Raw genomic sequence first — 18,028 nt, 5'->3', positions numbered from 1 at the left:
GTTCCTGGGATAGAAAAGCTTGAAAAGCCACTGAATCCATCTGAATCCCCAGATAGACGATGGACTGCGTCGGGATCAGATGGGACTTTTCTTCGTTCACTAGAAGTCCTAGGGACTTTGTCAACTCTAAATTCGCATTCAGGTCCTCCAGACACTTTGACTGTGAAGAGGCTCGGATGAGCCAATCGGCCAGGTAAAGCGAGATACAAATACCCGCCAAGTGAAGCCATCTCGCCACATTTCTCATGATAATCGTGAAGATCATGGGAGCTGTGCTTAGCCCGAAGCAAAGAGCTCTGAATTGAAACACTCGTCCCCCTAGTACAAACCTCAGGTACTTCCTCGACTGGGGATGTATGGGAACGTGAAAGTAAGCGTCCTGTAAGTCCAGAGCGACCATCGAATCTCCTGGTCTTAATGCTCCTAAAACAGACTGGGACGTCTCCATCGTGAACTTCTCCTTCACCATGAAGCGGTTCAGTCTGCTGACATCTAGGACTGGTCTCAATCCTCCCGACTGCTTCGGAACTAGGAACAGTCGGTTGTAGAATCCTGGGGAGTCCAGCTCCAGGACTTGCTCCACAGCTCTTACTCGAGCATTTGCTCTAATAGCTCGAAAAGGATCTGTTGCTTCTCTTGATGGAATGAGGACGACAGATCCCTGGGCGACGTGCACAGAAGTGGTGAGTCGAGAAAGGGGATCTTGTATCCTCTCTCGATAACTTCAAGGGACCAGGTGTCTGCCCCTCTTGCTCTCCAGGCTCTTGCAAACGAAAGAAGCCTGGCTCCTACAGGTGTCTGGAGGCGCTGCAAGCCACTTCTTGCCCCTAGGTTTAGGCGGGGCTCCGCCTCTGGAAAGACCTCTACCTCGGGGAGAAGATCTCGAGGAAGAAGCTCCTCCATGAAAGGGCTTCTGCTTCCTGGAGGTCTGACCCGACAACGACGTCAAAGGGACTGCTGGGCGTCTTGACGAGTGGGCCAAGAGGTCTTGAGTGGCCTTCTCCTTCAAGCTGGAGGAGAGATCCTTGATCAAGGACTGGGGGAAGAGATGGCTCGAAAATGGGGAGAACAGCAATTCTGCCCTCTGCGACGGAGAAACTGACTTAGCAAAAGTATGACGCCAACGGAATCTGGAGTTCCCAGGCGGTCACCCATCCAAGTACTGACCAGACCCAACGTTGTTTAACTTTGCTGAACAGACGAGAAGCGGTGCATCCAACGTGGTAGGGCCGTAGGCTGTAAAGTTACAGTACAACGCCCTCTTCTTCAAGAGGCCCGTACAAAAGTGGGAAGCCAGTTCCTCCGAGCCATCCCTGACTGCCTTGTCCATGCAGTTCAACACGCTGGACAGCTCCCCCAGGCTGATCGAGTCGGGACTCCTAATCCTGACGTCTAGAGCCCCCAAACACCAGTCCAGGAAATTGAAGACCTCCATGGTTCGAAACAGTCCTTTCAAATGGTGATCCGTCTCCGACATAGTCCAGGACACTTTGGCAGCCGACAGGAAGGACCTTCTAGGCGCGTCGACCAAGCTAGCGAAGTCTCCCTGGGACGACGAAAGAACTCTTGAGCCGACGTCCTCTCCGGTCTCGTACCACATACCTGCCTTGCCGCTCAGCTTGGACGGAGGCAGGGCAAAAGAAGTCTTGCCTTGGGTCTTCCTTTCCTCCATCCAGGTGTTAACCTTCTTGAAGGCCTTCTTCGTCGCCAGAGACGAAGTCATCTTGACAAACCCTGGCACTCTCCTCGTCTAGGACGAAGCAAACTGCGAAGGAGAGAGAGGGGCCGAGGGTTGAACTTGTCGCCAAACAAGTCCTTAAGAAAAACCAGCTAACACCTGGTAGTCCGTAGACGAGGAAGGGAGAGGCTGCTCAAGGACTGCAGGCTCTGACTCACAAGAGACTTCTCCCTCTTCAATGGGAGAAACAGAGAGTCTCCCAAGGCCTTGGGAGAACAAAGGCCCTGGCGGTCCAACACGCAGATGGGATCTACGCTAGGAAGCAGTCTTTGATTGCTCTGAAGCGCCACGCCGAAAGCAACCAAAGAGGCGTCCTCGAGAGTCCATCCGAGCATCCTGCACGGCAGCGAGAGGAGGCGTCCTGACGAGCAGCTACAGAAGCGTCCAGGATAGCTGCTTGCGGAGCGTCACGATGGCGGTTCAGCCGAGCGTCCTGCACGGCGAGCGTCCTGACGAGCAGCTACAGAAGCGTCCAGGATAGCTGCTTACGGAGCGTCACGATGGCGGTCCAGCCGAGCGTCCTGACAAGCAGCTACAGAAGCGTCCAGGATAGCTGCTTGCGGAGCGTCACGCTGCAGCAGAGCGTCACGATGGCGATCCAGCGAGCGGTGAGCACGACTGGGAGACGAAGCATGCTTGACAGAAAGGCCCCCCAGTCAATATATTGTGAAATAGGCTACCTACTTGGGAAGTCTTAACTCCCGCTTAGCCTACGAGTACTAGTTATACGAATTTGGCTCGCCTACTTTAGGCCGGTAGATATAAATCAGTCTGGGCGAGATAAAACCTATTCTCGTCGTTTTAACTAAAATTATGGTAGGTTATCTCCTCACCCTGACTAAAACTAATGTTTGATACCGACCTGAGTAAATTATGGCATCTTTAACGTTTACGTGCTACTTTGAACTCTGAAGCGTTTGTTTACTTTTTACTAGGAGGCAGCCATTTGCCTATGTGACGTCACTCGTCTAGTTCCGCTGCTCTCGGTAGACTATCTCCAAAAACAAACCTTACATTTCCTTTAATAACTCCATAAGTGTTTGATTTTGTTGTAACAACATAGTTACGATAACTTTATTGGACATATCCTCTTCAGCGTCCGCCTTACGAGTCCGTTTTCACGACGTGCACTTTGACTGAGGAAATGGCGTTACTATTGCTTCTTCTTTATTATCGCTTGACTCGCTCAATCTATGCACCTCCGCAATAGTTATTATTTTGTTAGCCATCTTCCAGATGCAAAAAGGAGCACTATTAGTGCGAGAATGAAATCCTGAACTAATAAATTAGCAGGGTGGGAGGCAAAGTAAGCGATCATTTATCAAGCAAACCTGCCCCCTACACCTCATGCATATATTGTGAGGATCTACCGAAGCTTTCGGTAGCCTCACCTTAAACTCATTCACACAACATACTCTGAAGCTAGCATAACTAGATCCAGACATCATCCAAAGAGCAATCAAAAGCAAATTCCACAAAAGCGTATGCCAATCCACAATCCAAAGACAAAAACCAAAAGTCAAATAGAATACTTAAGTGGAAAATATAGAGTTTACGAAATCCAAAGACGGAGGTACTGAAAACAGATGTTGACAGTACCGGCGACAGAGAAAATCTGAATAGAAAATGGAATGGTTCCTGATACCGCCTCCCAGCGGCGGAATGGGTACTAACCACCTGGCCCCACTGCGTGTGCCGCAAGTTTTTGGAATTCTGTCGGACTTCGGAGAATACAGCTATATATATATATCTGCCAGGTAAGTCGCATGAACAAACATACATTTAACATCCTCTCCACCATAGGAGTGTGTCAACACCCCTATCATCATAAGAACCTCCACTACATTTCTCATAACCTGAAAATTACAAGTCAAGTTTAACAGGTACTTTAATAGATCTCCCCCTTCGGGTTTTACCTACAGTAGACTCAGTGATTGATTCAACTGGATCCATGGGATCCCCTACAACTGGATTTTCCTTTATTATTTCATCAGGGGAATTACAAACACTTTCCTCACTGATATCTGAAATATGACATTTTTATAATAAAATAAGATTTTATATCATACTTACCTGTTGTTTACATATAGCTGTAATTCTCGATCTCGACAGAAAATTCAAAACTGGCGGTCCCGCTAATATATGGTCAGGTGATACTGACTACCCCACCCTCTACCGGGGTACCTGGATCCATTTCCATCAACAACTAATCATATTTTCTATGTCCCCTTGTCCCTTGCGGGAGGCGGGTGGAATGTTTTATATGTAAACAACAGGTAAGTATGATATAAAATCTTATTTTATTATAAAAATGTCATTTTTATACATGAACTTACCTGTTGTTTACATATAGCTGATTGCCACATTGAGGCGGTGGGCATGGACAGCTGTAAGTGTTAAATGGAAAACCTGAGATCATCAGGCTAAGAAAAACGTCTTAACTTTGGATCCTTACCTGCTAAAGGAAGCTGTTTTCTCGGTTACTGCCTCTGTAACCTGCTATCCTTAGTGCAACTGCACGGGGCCTAGTAGCTCAGTCGCAGGTTGCTATATGGAGAAAGGTCTGTTGGCCCAGCCGTCTTCGGACACAATCAACCAAAGCATATAATGTCCCTGCTCAGGCGCAGTACTCAAAGCATCCACCATCATATCACCCAACCATAAAAAACTCACACCAACCTATAAAAATTAGACCTACTAGGCCATCTAACCTCTTAGGCTTTAGTAGTCGACCAAAAAGAAACTTCTGCACCCAAGGAAACTAAGGAGAGGATCTAGAGCCTCTGGTTTCCTTGCCCATCACCGTGTCAGACGCAATAAAGGGGGCCCAACATACTGCAGTCTTCATATGTGGTTTGGATCTGTCTCAGATAATGCGAGGCAAAAACAGACGAACATCTCCAATAAGTTGAACTTAGAATGTCCTTTAAAGCCATGTTCTTCTTGAAGGCTAAAGAAGTTGCAATAGCCCTAATTTCATGAAGCCTCACTTTAACTAAGGGGAAATCCACATCCCTTAATTCCTTGTGTGCCTCCTGAATCAGTTCTTTCAAAGGAAAGCAATCCCATTTTTAGATAGAGGGTTCTTGGGGTTCTTAGTTGAGCACCATAAAAATCATGAGTTCCTCTTACACTTCTGGTCCTGTCCAGATAGAATTTCAATGCTCTGACCGGACAGAGAAGTCTCTCCGTTTCTCTTCCACCCAAGGAGGATAGGCTAGCAATGGGAAATTCCCTTGGTCATGGATTACTAGGGTTTTCGTTCTTAGCTAGGAAACCCAAGGTGAAGGAAACTACAGCCTTATCCGCACAAAAACCAACTCTTTTGTCCAGAGCATGAATCTCACTTACTCTCTTTGCCGAGGCCAGTGCCAAGAGAAAGAGAGTTTTCTTAGTTAGATTCCTAACGGAGCAGGAACTCAAAGGCTCAAAAGATTTGGAAGTAAGCCACTTTAGCACCACATCCAAATTCCAATGCGGTACACGAAGAGATTTGCCTTTAGTGGTAGCAAAGGATTTAAGGAGTTCTGCAATATCTTTGTCCAAGGAAAGGTCTATACCTCTATTCCTGAAAACTGCCGCCAGCATACTCCTATACCCTTAATTGTGTTGACAGCCAATTTCTGCTCCTTGTGCAGAAACAAAGAAAATCCGCCACCTGGCTTAGAGTCGAGAAGTGGAAGACACTCCAGACTCGGAGCACCACTCCCTGAAGCGCCCACTACCGCTTGATAGACCTTTGTAGACGAGGGCCTGGTTGATCTAGCCATTGCCTGCGCCACTCTTCTAGAGAAGCCTCTCCTCCTGTAGAGTCGCTCGAGAGTCTGAACCCTGTCAGATTTAGATCTGACGGGTTCCTGTGGAACTTTCTGCTGTGCAACTGGCACAGAAGGTCTGGTCTGAATGGCAACCTCCTTGGCCAATCCACTACTTTCTCCAGTAGCTCTGGAAACCATGATCTTCCTGGCCACCATGGAGCTGAGGATCATTGACACACCTTTGTGTGCTCGAAACTTTTCAGGACTTCTCCCAGCATCCTGAAGGGAGGGAATGCATAAAGGAAGAGACTCGACCAGTCCAGGAGCATGGCATCCACCGCTAATGCTTCTGGGTCTGGAACAGGAGAGCAAAAAGAGAGGTAGTCTGCGGTTTTCCCTCGTTGGTGAACAGGTCTAGCATGGGAGTTCCCCAAACCTTCCACAGGCCTTGGCAGACTTTCTGGTGGAGGGTCCATTCCGTCGGAATGACCTGGAGTGACCTGCTGAGGATATCCGCTCTTACGTTGAGAGCTCCTGGGATGAAGCGAGTTACTAGCTCTATGTTCTTGATTGCCGCCCACAAAAGCAGGTCTTTTGCGATCTCGAACAGAGAGAAGGAGTGAGTGCCTCCTTGTTTCTTTCACGTGCACGCCAGAGCTGTGGAGTTGTCCGAGTGCACTACTATCTTTTTGTTTTCCACCAGAAGCACGAAATGTTCCAAGGCTAGATGTATTGCCTTCAACTCTTTCGCATTTATGTGCCAGTCCCGTTGGGATGAAGACCAATTGCCTGACACTTGAAGATCCCCAATGTTGCTCAACCAACCCTCGTCTGAAGCGTGCCGGAGAACAACATCAGGTCTGGGTTCCTCTGTCTCAGTGACAAACCTCGATCTAGTTTGCTCCTGTCGTTCCACCATGACAGGTCTTGCTTTACTCGAGTGGATAGAGGAAAAACAAACGAATCCGTGTCTTTCTTCCTGTTCCAGGTCTGCTGTAGGAAGAACTGAAGAGGTCTCATGTAGCCTCCCAGACTGACGAACATCTCTAGCGATGAGAGGGTGCCTAAAAGGCTCATCCATTCCTTGGCAGAACAAGTCTTGGCTGCCATCAGGTATCTCACTTTCAGCAGGCATTTCTCGATCCTTTGTGACGTTGGAAAACCTGAAAAGAACTGAGTTCATCCGAACTCCCAAATAAGTCAAGTCTTGAGATGGAGAGAGTTGTGACTTTGGAAGATTTACTATGAGTCCCAATTCATCGGTAAGAGAAAGGGTCCTTTGTAGGTCCTTCATGCATTGGCCTTTTGACGGAGACCGGATCAGCCAGTCGTCGAGGTAAAGGGAAATGTGAATTCCTTCTAAGTGAAGCCATTTAGCAATTGGAGCCATCGTCCTTGTGAAAACTTGTGGGGCTGTTGATAGGCCCGAAGCAAAGAGCCCTGAATTGAAAAGCCCTGCCTCTGAACACAAACCGTAGGGAATTTCCTTGATCTCGGATGGATAGGTACATGAAAGTATGCGTCCTGGGATCGAGGGACACCATCCAGTCTCCTTCCTTCAGGGAATTGATAACCGACTGTGTGGTTTCCATCTTGAATGGTGTTTGAAGCACAAATTTGTTCAGGCGCTTTATGTCGAGGACTGGTCTCCATCCTCCTGACGATTTTGGAACCAGAAACAGACGGTTGTAGAACCCCGGAGATGAAGGTTCGAGGACTGCTTCTATGGCTCCCTTTTGAAGGAGGGAAGTAACTTCCTCCTCCAACACCACAAGTTTCTCTGAGTCCCTGGATGATACGCTGAAGTCTACTGGCGAAGACTTTAAAGGAGGACTCTCTGAGAAGGGAATGGTGTAGCCTTCTCTCAGAACGTTGATCACCCAGGGTTCTGCTCCTTGGCCTCCCAAACTTGCCAGAACGACTTTAGTCTGGCTCCGACCGTCGCATGAAGGACCTTGAACTCATCGGTTGGTACCCCTAGCTTTCTGGGGATGAGAAGAGAATTTTCCTCTTCCCTAGCACGGGAAAAGGGCCGAGAAGGAGTACCCCTGAGAAGGCCTAGAGGATACAGGGAAAGAAGGCTTGGGTACTACTGGAGAAGTCGAAAACCTGGGTCTTTTCAAGAATGAGCCAGTAGGTCTTGAGTAGACTTCCGCGAGAGAGCCTCCGAAATTTCCCTAACTAACCATGGGAAAAAGGGATTCCTTAAGCAAAGGAACAAAAAGAAGAGCAAATTTCTGGTTCCTGGAGACTCCTCTCGCGACAAACGAAATCCAATGTGCTCTCTTCTTCAAAATGCCAGTAGCAGTCACTGAGGCAATTTCTGACGTTCCGTCCGTGATGGCCTTGTCCAGGCAGGCCAAAATAGCATCAAGATCTGTAGCAGTCTGGGGGGAAGATCACAGACTTTCACTATCCTGCTCAAGGCTCCTATAGACCAGTCAATAAAAGAAAAGATCTCCAAGATCCTATAGGAACACTTCACCAGATGGTCAATTTCCAAGACGAGAAGCCGACTTTGACGAAGAAAAAGCTGAGCGACAGGCAGAATCCACAAGGCTGAGAAATCCCCTTGAGAGGAGGCAGAGTCTCCCAAGGAAAAGACTTTCCCAGTCTCATACCACGAACGAGACTTAAAAGACAGTTGAGAGGGGGAAAACAGAAAGATGTTTTACCCTGAGATCTTTTCTTGCTCAACCATCCTTCTTGCCTTCGGAGAGCTCTTTCGCCGAAACAGACAGGACCAGCTTCAGAAATTTAGAGGAAGGAGGTTTAAAATCCTTGGCAAACTGCGTAGTTGGAGACGAGAAGGGGAAGCTGGAGCAAAGTCTTCTTGAAAATGTTCTTCAAAAAGTTGTAAGAGATGCTTAAAGTTGGACGTAGGAGCAGACGGAACATCATCTATTTCGAAACATCGGAAACTGGGAGAGAATCTCTGAAGCAGTTGGAGCACCGCGGATAGAAACGTCTCCGGGAGCCAAACTTGCGTTATCCTCTTGAGTGTCGCCGAACGTCACCGAGGCGCCAAGTGCCCGACCCGCGTCAAGCGTATCCGAAACATGAGCTTGAGAGGAGTCAGGAGCCTTAGAAGATCCGAGAGCCAAAGAGGCGCCAAAAACCACGGTAGCGCTAGAAGCGCAAACATTGTGCGCCTTGGAAACGTGTTGTGGAGAGGCGCCAAGCGCCAAAGTAGCGTCGTGAGTGCGGCCGGTGCGGGCGGAAGTGGCGCCAGGAGCGCGATCGGAAGCGGAGCCAGGCGCGCGAGCGGAAGCGGCGCCAGGTGCGTGAGCGGGAGCAGAGACCGGAGCCTCAGTTGCAGAAGGAACCTGAAGTGCTGGAGCTTTAAAACCTTCGAAAAGTCTCAAAATCTTGTCCAATTTGTCCTCTTGCGAAAGGGGGGCAGGAACCGGAGGCATAAAAGCCGACTTGGGATCCAACGGGAAGGAAGCCGCTACTTGCATGCTAACAGGAGGATCTGGCGCCGCTTACGATCCGTAGAATGTACATCCGGACTGCCTGAAGAAGAAGAGATCTCTGGGCCATCCCAAAAGCTACAAGACGGAAGAGGAGAACGTGCCGAAAGTTTCTTGATAGGAACTTGACTTGGAGAGGAAGCTCTCTGCGTCTCTTCAGCGGCCTACTAGACTCTGACTGCTTCCAACTCCTCCTCGACGAAACAGAAGCACAAGAAGACACTTCCGATCGTTTTTACTATAGCGAGCTGCAACAGCCTGGGACGCAACAGGACTGTTAGAGGGAGCAACTGCTCGTGAGCAGACCCCACTCGCCTCCCTTCGCTTTCAGCATGTCTTCTCCTGAGCCCTGGGAGCCGGACAGAGGCCTCGACCTAGGAGAGCGAGGGGACGAACAGTCACCTCCTCCACAACACTATCACTGCAACACTTCGATGTCTAGACATCGCACTCACATCCTGGCCAATCTTCTCTATCGCAGAGAAAAGAGCCGAAATCTTACCATCAAATTCTGCCCAAAGGTCTGACACGGTAGTGGGTTCGGAAACAACAGGTTCCGGGGCAGGAATAGGAACAGGAGGGGTAACAGGAACAGAACAAGAGGCAAAACTACTCCTACTCTGGGAGGAACTTCTGGCCAAAGCCTTACGTGCCTTATCTTTACTTAATTTTGCCTGATATTTAGCCAACTTTTGCCAATCAAGCACAGACAAAGACGAACATTCATCACATCTATCCAGATTCGTGCACAATTTCCTTCTACAGTTAGAACAAGAAGAGTGAGGGTCTATGTTAGACTGAGACATTCGAGTTTTACAACCACCCCCCGCAATATCTAATTTGAGATCCTGAATCAGACATAACTAAAAAAAATCTCAACCAAAGCCAAAAACAAGCCAGAACCGTCAACAAAAGTGGGTACTTCACCAAAGAAAAATCGAAAAGCACCGATGAATTTCCTGAAGAGGAGCAGACGACTAGTCGCCGGCCCCGACAGAGAAAATATGATTAATTGTTGATGGAAATGGATCCAGGTACCCCGGTAGAGGGCGGGGTAGTCGTATCACCTGACCATATATTAGCGGGACCGCCAGTTTTGAATTTTCTGTCGAGATCGAGAATTACAGCTATATGTAAACAACAGGTAAGTTCATGTATAAAACTCTAAATTGTATAGGTTCTGAACAGGTCTAGTTACAAATCCACGTTTAGTTTTAACCTTGGCACTTCTCACCATTCCATCCTTTCCAGGGTACAACTCAGTAATAACTCCAAGTGGCCACAGCAGCCTAGGCACTCTTTCTTCCTTTACTATTACAACAGAACCCTTGTTAAATTACAATTAGCTTTGAAACCCTTTACCATGCAAGGCAGGTTTCTAAGGTACTGGATTGCCAGATGTTCCAGAATTTCTCCAACTGACTCAGACGCACAGCCTCTCTCACACACAAATCCTTTGAGGTCACACCTGAGGCAGAGTCATCTGCCAGTTCCACCTGAAAACCTGCTGAACGACCAATAAGAAAATGAGATGGAGTAAGGGGATTAGCAACATCAGGTTCTTCACCTACAAATGTCAAGGGTCTAGAATTGATACATGCCTCCACCTCATGAACAGTGGTTTCTAATTCACTCCTAGACAATGTCTTAGTGCCCAACATCTTTCTCAGCACAACCTTCACTGATCTAATGAGGCGTTCCCACCAGCCTCCCCACCAAGGCGCATTAGGTACAATAAACTTCCATTGGGGGCCATGGGGCCATAATGTTGCTTCAACAGGTTGAGGCACCCAAAAGGTTTTAGCATTGTCAGAGTAGAACACAGAAGGTACACCACGTCTAGCCAGAAACCGACGAATTGCCAAATTGCAATCAGTAACCGAGAGAGACTCAGTAAGCTCTAGGTGGACAGCTCTGACAACAGCACAAGTAAAAAGAAGAATATACAACCTCTTGGAGGGAAATCAACACAAAATAAGGGACCAGCAAGGTCTAGACCTGTAACAGTGAAAGGAGGGGCAGATTTAACTCTTAACTCAGGAAGGGGAGCCACCGGCTGGGAACAGGCCTTGGCTTCACATCTACGACAAGCGACACATTCTCTGCAAACCCTCTTAGCAATCTGACGAAGACGAATGATCCAATAATTGTTTCGCAGAGTGGAAACAAGCACAGCAACACCAGCATGTTTAAGCAATCCATGCTGGAAACGAACCAACAACAAAGCAATGTAAGTACCAGGGACAATGATAGGGTGCTTACTCAAAACTCAATTCGGCATTCTCTAAGCGCCCTTTATCCTCAGCAACCCTTCCTCATCTAGATAAGGATCAAGTTTGACCAAAGGGGACCCCTTAGGGAGGGGTTGAGACAAAGCCAGAGCATTTATTTCTTTTTGCAAAGGCCTCTCTTTGAGCACAGTAGAGCAGTTTGACCTTGGCTTTCATCAATTCCCCATAAGTCAAGGGACCACCAGCTTTAAGGGATGAAGCTTTACAATTACCAACAAATCTTAACACCCAACCTACTATATTGAGTGCCTTCAGAAAGGAGCTCCATCGGGAAAACTCAAACAAGGGCTGATCAGACCCAACAGCAACACAAACAGTGTCTGTTTCACTTTGCTCTTCTCGTGTGAATCCCTCTCTCGCATCTTCCTTAAGTAGGAGAGATGAGGTGCGGAGCCAAGAAGGGCCCACTAACCAAACATCAGACTGTGTGAGTTGCTCCGCATAAACACCTCTCGATATCAGGTTCATGGGTTGTCCTTTCCAGGACAATGTTGCCAACAAGATGGTGGAGTCAATCCTGAATTTCCACAACTCTGTTGGCTACAAAGGTTTTCCATCTATTCGGTTCTCCTTTAATCCACGCTAGGGCAACAGTGGAATCAGTCCAACATTGAACTGAAACCTCCTGGACCAGCCGCAATGCAGACTTCACAAATACAACCAGTCTAGCACACCATAAGGCACCAAGTAATTCTAGCCTAGGAGGGAAACTTTCTTTATAGGGGCTACCTTACCTCTAGCAGTAATCAATGTTACCTTGAAATTACCCTCTTCGGCACTCTCACACACACAAGCACCGTATCCCCTTTCCGACACATCACCAAAGGCATGAAGTTCAATAGCAGGGAGATCTCTCCAGGACAATTCTGAAAATAAGTAACGATTAATTCTCAATGATTCAAGTACAGAAAGTCCTACTACCCACAACTTAACTCTGCCTTGCATAGCCTCAGGTAATGGTTCATCCCAATCTAGACCTAATCTCCAGATTTCTTGAAATAGCATTTTTGCATGCATAACAAAGGGACATATGAACCCCAAGGGGTCAAAACATCGAGCAATTAGGCTTAACACATTTCTTTTAGTACAAATAATATCCCCAAAGGGATCTACATTCTCTACCTTAAATGTAAAACAGTCCGAGGAGGAATCCCATTGTAAGCCTAACACCTTTACACCTTCTACAATACAATCCTCTGTCATGGGCAAGGTTTTATAATTAGAAGTACACTTTGATAGGGACATACCAGCCTTCTTCAACATACCACAGGCTTCATCAAATCTTGCACAGGCCTCAGCAGGGCTATCAGCCCCAGAAAGCCAGTCATCAACATACAGATTCTCAAGCAATTCAGAAACCACCTCCGAGGGAGGGTATTTCTTTAAATGAAATTTCAAAGTGGCATTCAACAAAAAGGGACTACTCTTATTTCCAAAGGGTACTCTTACAAAACGGAAATGTTTTTACAATATCCTTTTTCTTCAACAAAACTTGTGAACATCACGGTCCTCCCTCCTCACCTTAATTTGAAGGAAAGCCTTTGTAATATCAGCAGTTAAGGCCACCTTCCATCTTCTAAACCTCAGTAGAACTTCTACTAAATCTGGGTTTCAGGAAGGACCACTTTCTAAACAGTCATTTAGGGACACACCATTACTGCCACGAGCTGACCCATCAAACACAGGCCTGATTTTGGTGGAGATATCGCCTCCCGCACCACAGGTCTATGAGGCAAATAGAACACTGGGTACCCACCCTCCAACTGATGGGGTGGGATCTCTTCTATACCTTCCTTTTCATACTCTTCAAACACTGTATAATATTGTTCCTGCAGACCAGGGTCCCTATCTAACTTACGACTCAGATTATCCAATCTTCTCAAGGCATGGTGTTTGTTATCAAGTAACTTTAACTTTACAGACTCTGATTTCCAGGAAGGGCCACCTCATAACGGCCTTCCTTGTAACTTACCAATTTCTCAAATTGCACCAGAATAGGGTCAGGCAATAGCGTCAGAACGTGGTTCCTGGGCTTGAATACCTACATATTCTAAATCCCAAAAGTTACTCAAGCTATCTTCCTGAAAATTAGAAAATGTTAACAGTTGCACACCTACATCACAGTTATCTTTGGACCTAACTGAGGATCCAGACAAAACCCAACCAAAAACAGTATCCTGGGCTACAAGCCCTTCATGACACACAATTTTGTTAGGGAGCATCAGCTTCCAATACAAATCTAATCCAATCAACATATCCACCTGTATCTTTCGGTTGGATCCATACTCATCAGCTAGGTTAAGATGCAAAAGGCTCTAAGCACTTAGGATCCACCTTGGTCCTACATAAAGGGGGACAAATTACATTAATCTCAGCTACCTTAAAGCTATATTTGTGGTTATTAGCCCCTAAACTCATCATAAATGCTACACAAATGCTAGGCCACAAAGGCAGAAAATGATAATACTCAGAGGTCAGCCACTTGGGCCTGACCCTTTTGACCAAGTCCTTGGAAATGTAGGATCGATCCGATCCTGTATCAAACATTACAGTTGCAGAGATTATACCTGATAGCCTACAACCTTTATCTTTGCTGTTTGTAATACACAACACTGCTTAATAGCCCTAGCCCTTGACTCACAAGGAGCCACTCCCACATGTGTAACAGATTCACTCTCCCCGCACCTTTTCTCCTTCAGGGGTTGTCTCACTAGCTGTTGCAGGGGTATCGCTTCAGACTTACGGCAAATAAGTGCGTGGTGATGGCCACCCTTGCACTTTGAACATCTGGCCCAGCAACCCTTGCATAATGGCCAGGAGATAAACACTTAAGACACAGCAGCTTTCCACGAATGGCTTTTTCTCTTTCATGAAGAGTGAGCTTCACTATACCAAACCACTTATCACTAGGATGCAGCTTTCCACAGAATGCACACTGCTGCTTAGAGGCACTATCTTCTGATGAAGTTTGAAGGGTTGAGGCAGAACCCTGGATGAGCTTTTTCTGCCTTTTTTCCACGCCGGGATCCTCAGTCTTTCGGTGGTTCAGCCCCTGAAGGGCCTCGGCCCTTTCTCGCCCCTCAACTTCTCGTTGTAGGAATTCCAGCAGCCCTTTAAGGTCTCCTTCCTCTTGCTGACTTCTGAGACCACTCCAGTCTAATCTCATGGGGAGTAGGGACAAGATCATGGGCACCAATACCAGCCCATATTGGTCCCCTCCTACCCCAAGAGCCTCCAAACTGCTTAACATGGGCTATCACGTTGTCTTGCAACTTCCGCAACGCCAAGAGTTGATTGTCGACTTCGATCTCCTTGACAACGCAAGCTGCATTAGGTCCTGAATGTGGGCGGAAATTATCTTGTTTGGTTTCGCATACCTCTTTTTAACAGTTCACATGCTGATTTCTAATTAGCTGCCGTCTGAGCCAGACCCTGTATAACTCTTCTCGCCTCGCCTCCAACACAGAGCGCAGGTACATAAATTTGTTAACAGGAGGCATAGGCTTGTCATCAACAATAGCCTTAAACTGATCCCAGAAAGGCATCCACTCAGTTATTTTCCCGCCAAATTTTAATAACTCAAGCCTAGGCAATTTCACACTATGTGATTCACTACTAGGCTCACTTGCAGAAATTATACTGCCTTCAGTAGCCCTACTATTCAAGATCACGAGTCTACCATTGCCTAATTTTTCTAAAACTTCTGCAGCAGCAATGCGTGTTTGGTCTACCTCACTGAGGAAATCGCCGGCTTCATAGACTAACCTTTTTTGACTTCTGGATTTTTCGATCAAGTCTTGCACCGCATCATCTAGTTCAACCCACTTAGACTTAATGTGGTCGAATTCTGTCACACACACACACACACATATATATTATATATATATATATATATATATATATATATATATATATATATATATATATATATATATATATATATATATGTATATATATATGTATGTATGTATATATATATGTATGTATGTATATATATATATATATATATATATATATATATATATATATATATATATATATATATATATATATATATATATATATATATATATATATATATATATATATATATATATATATATATATATATATATATATATATATATATATATATATATATATATATATATATATATATATATATATATATATATATATATATATATATATATATATATATATATATATATATATATATATATATATATATATATATATATATATATATATATATATATATATATATATATATATATATATATATATATATATATATATATATATATATATATATATATAATATATATATATATATATATATATATATATATATATATATATATATATATATATATATATATATATATATATATATATATATATAATTTCTGGAGAGGGACCATGTCACCCGGTGAAAAAGTCCATTCAGCACTTATTTCTAGGTAATTCCGTTGCTAGATACCAGAGAAAGCTAAATGAAATGCTGGAGTTACTACCCCTGAGCGAGCTCCATTAGATGGAGTCGTGTATGGAAAAGGGTGAACTATAAAAACACGGAACCTTATCCTATAGAGATCCCAAAGTCAAAAGTCCCACAGAGAGGTGCCGTTACAAACCCATGCACCACTCGCGGACAGTACACAAATCACCGCTTAGCCGCATTCCATTTCAGCAAGCACCCTACGGTCACACGTGTTTTCGTTGTGCTTTTATCATGTGCTTATTTGCATCATTATGGCATCCTCACAAGGTTTTTCTTCATCTAAGTTGAGTACCAGTGTTTCGTTTTTTTATTTGAGGCGATTGAGGCTCCTCATTTCCCCTTTAGTTTAGTAATTAAGGGGATTTATAACGCCCGTCTCGATCTCCTCTCGCGGCCTCACGTGACCTCCATGCGTGGTTCGTGAACTTGGGTCGCCTTGTTTTTTGGTCTTTCTCACTGTTCCTCTTCATGTTTAGGGTATTTTTCCTATTCGTGAAGTCTAATTAGTGATTTTGATTGATTGACTTTTGTATCCCTTTGCTTCAAGAGTGAAGGCTGGTGTTTAGGCTTGGGCTACCCCTCGGGCCTATTCGCCTCTTATCACTTCCTTAACATGCCTTATATTTGCCCTTCACTTCTCTTAGCTTCTGGGAATTTTATTTATTTACTGTTAAGATTTTTGTTTAATCTTTGATTTTGTGTTCGGATGCATTTGATATTTGTTGATTATTATGGATATTTCTTTTGTTAGAGGGCGGCCATTTCCCTTCACGCCCACATCGGGTTGGGTATGGTCCTCCTCTTATATTTGTTTTGTTGATTATTTTATCCATTTATCATGGGTTGGTTGTTAGCTTTAGTATTCCCTTTTTTGGGACGTTAGGCTATTGCCCCCTTTTTTCCATGTTTTGTTCATGCCCTTCATTGTGTTTTGTGTACGGCTCTCCTTAAGTTTTGACTAGGGTCTTTTCATCTTATGTTTTCCTTCCCTGTTTCGGCTTTCGCAAGGCTAACAAGCCTCTTGTTTAAGCTGAAATCGAGGATCTCGTGTAACTTCCCTCTCCCTGTTTGGCTTTTCGCTTAGGCTAATAAGCCTCTTGGTTAAGCTGGGATAGCGAGGACATCACGTAGCCTACCCTAATTTGGTCATTTCTTAAGGTTAGTTTCCAGTTATTGGTTATGTCGACACACCCTTTCCTTCCCCCTCCCGAGTGCTCTCTCTCCCTTGATTCGTTTTCAGTCTTGTTAACTTATCAAGGCTTGGGAGCATTCCTTTCCTTTTAGCCTATAGCCTGTGTCCCCTTCCTCTGCATTGTTTGGCCTTTCCTTGGTACGGTCTCTGACTTTACCAGCCTATACCCCCTCCTGGGTCTGCTGGTGGCCGGGAGAGCTTCCCCCTCTCCCGTCCACCATCTTTGGCCTTCTTTGCCTCCTTCCCCACCACCCCCCTTTTGACCATGGAGGTTGTTCCTCTCCCTCTCCTGCTTCTCTCGCGCTTGCTGGGAAGCGTCTCAGTCAGCGAGTGGACGTGAGGACCCGGAGCGCCCGGATTGTGCATTCCCACTCTCTGGTCGCTCCTTTACGGTTCTTCCTCCTGGTCTTTTCATCCCTCCCCTCCGTACGTCATCTCCGGCGTGTCGTTTAATTTGGCGACACTCCGGTTTAGTCCTATTCTCGTGGCCAGTTAGTGTTTTCCACTTGAGTGTCTTCATGTCCGGACCTTTGACGTTCCCCGACTTTAGCTAACCACTGTCTGTTATCGAGGCGCATTCCTTGCTTCCCGCTCCGGCGGGTCTAGTGTTTACCGGTCTTCCGTTATCGCTGGTTTTATTTCAATCTTAGTTGCCGGGAATGCGCTTACTCCGGACAGTTTTAACCTTCCCATTTAATTTTGTATCCGTCACTTACTTTTAAGGCATGTTACTCTAGTTCCGGTATATTTATTATATTATGTTTATTTTGTATGAGATTTTATTTTAATCCGGTTACCTCCCGGATCCTTCCGGCTGGTTTCACGGCTTTATGTACCAATGTGTTGCTCCAGCACACTACTCCGGCACCTTACACGGTGTACTCATAATCTCATACTTTTACAGGTGGTACGCTGCCAAGAACAGGGGTGCTCCGCAGCCCTCCATCAGGCCAGCGGCCCACGAAGTTTGTCGGTCCCACTCCGGATGCGGTCCACGAGGGGATCTCATTGTTTGGCACCCTGACGGATGTGATGTTTGCTACGCTCTTTACGAGCAAGCTATCGATGATTC

At 45.6% G+C, this 18,028-nt stretch overlaps 1 long non-coding RNA gene and 1 pseudogene across 1 annotated transcript in view; both read right to left on the bottom strand.

Annotated features, from left to right (window-relative positions):
* LOC136836136 (uncharacterized) overlaps nucleotides 1-18,028 on the bottom strand; it is a 144,152-nt gene that overhangs the window by 106,255 nt on the left and 19,869 nt on the right. The gene's annotated exons all lie outside the window — the stretch shown is intronic.
* On the bottom strand, nucleotides 1,119-1,237 carry LOC136836794 (5S ribosomal RNA; annotated as a pseudogene).

The sequence above is a fragment of the Macrobrachium rosenbergii genome, chromosome 56 (genome assembly GCF_040412425.1).
Source record: "Macrobrachium rosenbergii isolate ZJJX-2024 chromosome 56, ASM4041242v1, whole genome shotgun sequence".
NCBI classification, from domain to species: domain Eukaryota; kingdom Metazoa; phylum Arthropoda; class Malacostraca; order Decapoda; family Palaemonidae; genus Macrobrachium; species Macrobrachium rosenbergii.
The sequence above is the reverse complement of the archived record's forward strand: the minus strand, read 5'-3'. Positions and strand labels throughout refer to the sequence as shown.